At 47.9% G+C, this 7500-nt stretch overlaps 1 protein-coding gene across 3 annotated transcripts in view; it reads left to right on the top strand.

Moving 5' to 3' along the window:
* Positions 1-7500, top strand: part of LOC122262841 (hematopoietic prostaglandin D synthase-like) — a 150428-nt gene that overhangs the window by 117965 nt on the left and 24963 nt on the right. The window lies entirely within an intron of this gene.

Raw genomic sequence — 7500 nt, 5'->3', positions numbered from 1 at the left:
AGCAACACAAATTGGTCCTGAGTTACGGTGCTTGTTATTCTAGGAAGGAAGGGAGGCAGGAAAGGTAATGAGAGAGAACGTGAGGTGTTGGGGGTGGGGGGGGGGGGTAACGGTAGAGGGAGAGAAGGAGACGATGATATGATGGGAAGGGGAAGAGAATGGGCGAGAGAGGGGGGGGAGAAAGAAAGTGAGAGGGAGATAGAACGGAAAGAAAATCACATAAGGAGACAGAGAGAAAAGGGAATGGGGAAGAGAGAGGGGTGAAAGAGAGCGCTCACGATATATATAATATATATGTTTGTGTGTGTGTGTGTGTGTGTGTGTGTGTGTGTGTGTGTGTGTGTGTGTGTGGAGAGAGAGAGAGAGAGAGAGAGAGAGAGAGAGAGAGAGAGAGAGAGAGAGTGAGAGTGAGAGTGAGTGAGTGAGAGAGATTCACAAGCATACGTACACGCTTCCAAACATATGGACAGACATGCAATGATAGAGAGACTGAGCTCCTTATCTAGAATTTAACATAACTTCCTTCAAGCAAAAAATAAAAACATAGACATACATTAGGCTAAAACTTACACAAGCAAATGAAGGTAAAACTAATGGGACCAAGAATGAATTATTGATATTTAAATGCTCTTTAAAACTGGCCTTGCAAAATGCTGACGATAAATGTTGCAAGAGAAAATAATATTGATACGTTTTGCAAATATTTCGACGTCGCGTCAGTTCGAAACAGTTGGTGTGGAAAGACTGAATATTAGAAGAGGGAAAGAGGCGAATAAAGGAGGGATGGAAGTGTAGTGAGGAAGAAAAGGGATGTTCAGTGAGGAGGGATAGGGAAGAAGGGAGGGAAGAGAAGGGGTTTCGGGTGAGGGGAATGGAGGGGAAGAGAGGGTGGAGAGGAGGGGGAGAGGGTGGAGAGGAGGGGGAGAGGGGCGAGAGGGACTACGAAAGGAAGAAATGGTGATTAGGTTAAAGGGAACGAGAGAGGGGTTTGGAGAGCAGGGGAAGAGAGGGGTTTGGAGGGAAAGGGAAAGGGAGAGGGAGTTTGAGAGGAGAAGGAGGGGAAAGCAATGAAGGAAAGAAAAGGGAAATTGGAAGAGAGACAAACAGACAGACAGACAGACACACAGACAGACAGACACTTACACAGGCACAAGGAGAGCAGAATAATGATTTTTTTTTACACGTGTTGAACTTCCATCATGAAAATTTCATCTTTGATCACGATAGAAAAAATATCAATTAACCATCACAGTATGACGTCATCCACCCACCTTCATTAAACCTGCGTTCCATTTCCGTTCGGTTGCAATGCAGAGTGTGTGAAAAGTTGCAATGCGCTAATTCTTCCCCAGTGCAGTTGCATAGCTCGGCAATAGCTGTATAGTCGCTTATAATGTTATTTATTTATTGCTATTATTATTATTGTTGTTTGTATCATCATCATCATCAATTATCATCATCATCATCATCATCATTATCATTATCATTATCATTATCATTATCATCATCATCGTTATTATCCTCATCATTTTGTCATTGTTATCACCATCATAATTACTGCTAACATTATTAATATTATTATTGCTATTTTTATTATTTCTATTATTATCATTTTCATTATCATGATTATTATTATTATTATTTGTCATGTTGTTGTTGTTGTTGTATTATCGTTATTATTTTTGTTATTATCATTTATTATTATTAATGTTATTATCATTACTTGTCGTTGTTATTGTTGTTGTTGCTGTTACTATTACTATTACTATTACTATTACTACTACTACTACTACTACTACTACTACTACTACTACTACTACTACTACTACTACTACTACTACTATCATCATTATTATCATTGTCATTAGTATCATTATCATTGTCATCATCATTTTCGTTATTTATTTTTATCATTATTATTATAATTATTTTGATTATTATTACTATTGTTATTATTGTTGTCGTTTTATCATCATTGTCGTTGTTTTTTCACTGACAGTATCATAGTTATGTTACTTTTATTTTTATTTCCCCTATTTGGGATGTTGCTTTTGTTTCTTTTATTATGAACAGTAGCAATAGAAACTATACTCCTCCGTTTCTACGACCCTACAATCTCTCTCTCCCCCTCCTCCCCTGTTATCTTCAATCTCCTTTCCTCGTCTAGACCCTCCCGTCTCTCTCCCTCCAGTAGCCCCTCCCCCCTCTCCTTCCCTCCTCTAGACCCTCCCCTCTCCCTCCCTCTCTAGCCCCTCTCTCTCTCTCCTACCTCTCTAGCCCTTCCTCTCCTCTCTCTCTCCCTCTCTCTAGCTCTCTCTTCCTCTCTCCTTCCTCCATCTAGCTCCCTCCTCCCTCTCCTCTCCTCTCCCTCTCCCCTCCCTCTCTTCCTCCCTCCACTAGCCCTCCCCTCTCCCTCCCCTCCTTCTCACACTCCCCCTCGCCTCCCCTCCCTCTTCCCCCTCCTCCCTCTCCTTCCCTCCAGTCGCCCCTCCCCCCTCTCCTTCCCTCCTCTAGACCCTCCCCTCTCCCTCCCTCCACTAGCCCCTCCCCTCTCCCTCCCTCCACTAGCCCCTCCTCCCTCTCCTTCCCTCCACTAGCCCCTCCCCTCTCCCTCCCTCCACTAGCCCCTCCTCCCTCTCCTTCCCTCCACTAGCCCCTCCCCTCTCCTTCCCTCACGCCCCCCTCCCCTCTCCCTCCTCCCTCCCCTCTCATCCCTCCACTAGCCCCTCCCCCCTCCCCCCCTCCACTAGCCCCTCCTCCCTCTCCTTCCCTCCACTAGCCCCTCCTCCCTCTCCTTCCCTCCACTAGCCCCTCCTCCCTCTCCTTCCCTCCACTAGCCCCTCCTCCCTCTCCTTCCCTCCACTAGCCCCTCCTCCCTCTCCTTCCCTCCACTAGCCCCTCCTCCCTCTCCTTCCCTCCTCTAGACCCTCCCCTCTCCCTCCCTCCACTAGCCCCTCCACTCTCCCTCCCTCCACTAGCCCCTCCCCCCTCCCTCCCTCCCCTCGACCCCCCCCTCCCCCTCCTTCCCTCTCCCCCTCCTCGCCCCCCTCTCCCTCCCTCCACTAGCCCCTCCCCTCTCCCTCCCTCCACTAGCCCCTCCTCCCTCTCCCTCCCTCCACTAGCCCCTCCTCCCTCTCCTTCCCTCCACTAGCCCCTCCTCCCTCTCCCTCCCTCCACTAGCCCCTCCCCTCTCCCTCCCTCCACTAGCCCCTCCCCTCTCCCTCCCTCCACTAGCCCCTCCCCTCTCCCTCCCTCCACTAGCCCCTCCCCTCTCCCTCCCTTCACTAGACTCTCCCCTCTGCCTCCCTCCACTAGCCCCTCCTCCCTCTCCTTCCCTCCACTAGCCCCTCCCCTCTCCCTCCCTCCACTAGCCCCTCCCCTCTCCCTCCCTCCACTAGCCCCTCCCCTCTCCCTCCCTCCACTAGCCCCTCCCCTCTCCCTCCCTTCACTAGACTCTCCCCTCTGCCTCCCTCCACTAGCCCCTCCTCCCTCTCCCTCCCTCCACTAGCCCCTCCCCTCTCCCTCCCTCTACTAGCTCCTCCTCTCTCCCTCCCACCACTGGACCCTCCCCCCTCTCCTTCCCTCCGCTAGCCCCTCCCCTCTCCCTCCCTCCACTAGCCCCTCCCCTCTCCCTCCCTCCACTAGCCCCTCCCCTCTCCCTCCCTCCACTAGCCCCTCCTCCCTCTCCTTCCCTCCACTAACCCCTCCTCCCTCTCCTTCCCTCCACTAGCCCCTCCCCTCTCCCTCCCTTCACTAGACTCTCCCCTCTGCCTCCCTCCACTAGCCCCTCCCCTCTCCCTCCCTCCACTAGCCCCTCCCCTCTCCCTCCCTCCACTAGCCCCTCCCCTCTCCTTCCCTCCACTAGCCCCTCCCCTCTCCCTCCCTCTACTAGCTCCTCCTCTCTCCCTCCCACCACTGGACCCTCCCCCCTCTCCTTCCCTCCACTAGCCCCTCCCCTCTCCCTCCCTCCACTATGATCCCCCCCTCCCCCCTTATCCATGACCCTCACATAGACGCCTATTTTCCAGCTGGCTTTCTCATCTCATCTCCCGTCCTCATTTTCCGCCACTCACTCATTTCCTCCCCGCGGGATATTGTACGTCTGCCCGCCTCATTTCACTCACCTTCTCGCCCTCATTCGCTCGCTGACGGAGGAGGGAGGAGGGAGGGGGGAGGGGGAGAAGGCGTAAGGGGGCGTGGCTGAGGGGGAGGAAGGGGGAGTGGCCAGGGGAGGAGAGGGGGTAAGGAGGAGGGGGAGAGATATAGACTTATTAACGTTGGTGGTCGTATGTTATTGGACGTGTTAATGCTGGGAGCTTCGTCATCTTCGGCTTGGTTGTTACCACTATCTTTATTAAGGTTTCTGGTGGTGTCGTTATCATTATTTTCATTATTATTATTGCTTTTGTTTATCCTCATCTTCATCATATTTTTTTCTTTATTATCATCATCGTCGTCATCATCATCATCATCATCATCATCATTATTATCATTATCATTATCATCATCATCATCATCATCATCATCATCATCATCATCATCATCATCATCATCATCATCATCATCATCATCATCATCATCATCGTCATCATCATCATCATCATCATCATCATCATCATCACTTTTATATTTTTTACTATTATTACTTTTATGAAGGTCCCTATTCATATCAGTCATATTATCCCCCTTTCCATCTACCTACTGCAACGACCCCCCCCCCCCCAAGAAAAACCATTTGATAACGAATGCATAAAGACCACCACTAGCTTTGTCAATGTCATCGCGATATCCCTCGTAGTCATGACGTCATTGATGTCATTAGGCCGCTCAAGTCATTAATAATCTGCTAAATGAGTAGATTTCTGGCGGTCATACTCGGTGACAAACGGTACAGTGAGGTCAGCTGTGCACCTACCGTGAACAGTAACAGTGTGTGTGTGTGTGTGTGTGTGTGTGTGTGTGTGTGTGTGTGTGTGTGTGTGTGTGTGTGTGTGTGTGTGTGTGTGTGTGTGTGTGTGTGTGTGTGTGTGTGTGTGTGTGTGTGTGTGTGTGTGTGTGTGTGTGTGTGTGTGTGTGTGTGTGTGTGTGTGTGTTTGTATGGATGGATATATGCGTGTATGTGTGTGTGTATGTGTAAACGTATATAGGTGAGCATACGTGCTTTCAATCCAAAGTCTCCATATTCATGAGTTTTCAACCGTTCCAACCAAAGTCCATGCAAATCTAATTGCGTACCGCACCGTGCGCCTCACACTCGACCCAATTGCAGAATTAAAATCATTACATATCCTCTGAACATTTCATCTATCTACCCACAAACGACATGAAAATTTCCTGACTCATCCCTCATTCCCTACCCTCGACCCCGCCCCCTGTACGCCTATCTATCAACCCAAACTCCCATTGAATTCCCAAAGCACAGGATGACGATGATGGAGATGGTGGCGACCCACGGTTTCATTTCCTTCCATCATGTTTCAATCCCGATCCCAAAGTCCCCAGAGGAATCGAGATCCCACCAATTAGCATACGCGCAAGGTCGACAGCAAAGCAGGTCAGCTTTAGTAATCAGGTTTCATCTAGTTGTGTCAAGGTCAAAGGAATATATACGTGTCCTGCTTACGGCTTGAATATGGATGAACCCATTACCATAGTGATAAGGCCAGCGGCTGTTACACTCGAGGTGCGAGGTTTGCTAGACTCCCCGAGGGGAAGTGGGTGGACTGAGGGGGTGAGGGGAATTGGGTGGATGAGTGGGTGAGGGAATTGGGTGGGGGGAGCTGGGGGTGAGGGGAATTGGGTGGGGGAGCTGGGGGTGAGGAAGGGAAAGTTGGGGTGAAGGGGAGGTGGATGAGAGAGGAGATGGAGTAAGGGGAATTGGGTGGGGGTGAAGGAGGGAAAGGTGGGTTGAGGGTGGAGGTTGGATGTGGTGGAGGTGAAGTGAGGGGACGCTGGGATAAGGGAGGAGATGGAGGGGAGGGTAAGAGGGGAGGGAGGGGTACTAGTAGACTGAGCGGAGAGGAGGGGGAGGGGATGGGGGGAAGAGAAGAGATTGGTTGGGGGGAAGGGAGGGGATTGGGTAAGGGGAGGGCATTAGTAACAAGGCGAAAGAAATAACAGGGTGTGAATGGGAAAAGGTATATTTTATGCGGTGAAGGGAAAGAAAAAGGAAAGAAAAGAAAAAAAGGAAAGGAAAAGAAAAAGAAAGGGCAAGGCAAGGCAAGGAAAGGAAAGGAAATGAAATGAAATGAAAGGAAAGGGGAGAAGGGGAAAGAAGATGAGAAGGTGAGCAGAAGGGAGGGAGATTAAGGAAGAGGGAGAGACAAAGGAAAGGATGATAATGATGCTATTGATCATTGTAATGGTAATGGTAATGATAATGATGATTATGTTGAAGATAGGTTCGATGACCAACGGAAAAAGGAATATAAACAGAACAACAAACAGGTGGGGAAAATAATATTGATAGGCGAAACAACACAAAACAAACAAAACCAAAAAATAACGAAGAAGAAATAGAAAAACTAAAAGAGTAGTAGATAGGAGCGAATGAGGGAATCAGTGGGTAATGAGGACGCAACAGCTGCTAACGAGGAAACTCATGAGGACAGTGAGGAAGACGAGAGGAGAGAAGGCAAGAAATGGTCACGTAGATATGGGAGGCACAAGGCGTCACGAAGGGGTATGAGTGGCTTAAAGGTGTGTGGTTATGAGAGAGAGAGGAGGGAAGGAAGGAAGAAAGAAAGAAAGAAGGAAAGAAAATAAGAAAGAAGGAAGGGTAGGAGGGAGGGAAAGAGGGAGGGAAGAAAGGAAGTAAGCAAGGAAGGAGGGAGGGAGGGAACGAATGAATGAGGAAAGGAAATAGTAATAGAGAGACAAAGAGACAGAGATGTATGACCTAGAGTAAAGGAGGTGGGGGGGGGGGATGAGGAAAAGGAACGGAATGGAACAAAAGAAGGAGGAAAACAAGGCAAGGCAAGGTAAAGAAAAGCAAGGAAAGATAGGATGGCAGGAGAAAGGGGAAGAGGCGGGAACGAGAGATGGTAGATGGAAATGCAAAGGGAGAAGGAGACGGGAATGAGGGATGGAGGAACAGGAAAGAAAAGGACGGACGAAGAGGGAGATAAGACAGAACAGAACTCAGATTTTTTATGATTTATAAAAATAATTTTATGTGTTGTGAATAGTTTGTTGCTGTTATATCGTTATTGCTACCACAATGATCATGGTATTAATGGTGATGAGAATAATAATAATAATGATGATGATAATGATGATAATAAAAAATGATACTGAAAATGATGATAATAAAAAATGATACTGAAAATAATAACAGTAGTAATACCGCTAATAATGATGATGATGATGGTAATTATGATATAATTAATAATGAAGATGATAATGATATATCATGATTAAAACTAGTAGTAGCAATAGTACTGACATTGATGATAATATTAATAATACAAATAGAGAGATAAATGAAAATAGTTATAATAA

Source organism: Penaeus japonicus, unplaced genomic scaffold, assembly GCF_977035675.1.
Source record: "Penaeus japonicus unplaced genomic scaffold, GWHDUDI00000001_assembly GWHDUDI00000031, whole genome shotgun sequence".
In the NCBI taxonomy this organism is placed as follows: domain Eukaryota; kingdom Metazoa; phylum Arthropoda; class Malacostraca; order Decapoda; family Penaeidae; genus Penaeus; species Penaeus japonicus.
This window is presented reverse-complemented; position numbering and strand designations above follow the sequence as displayed.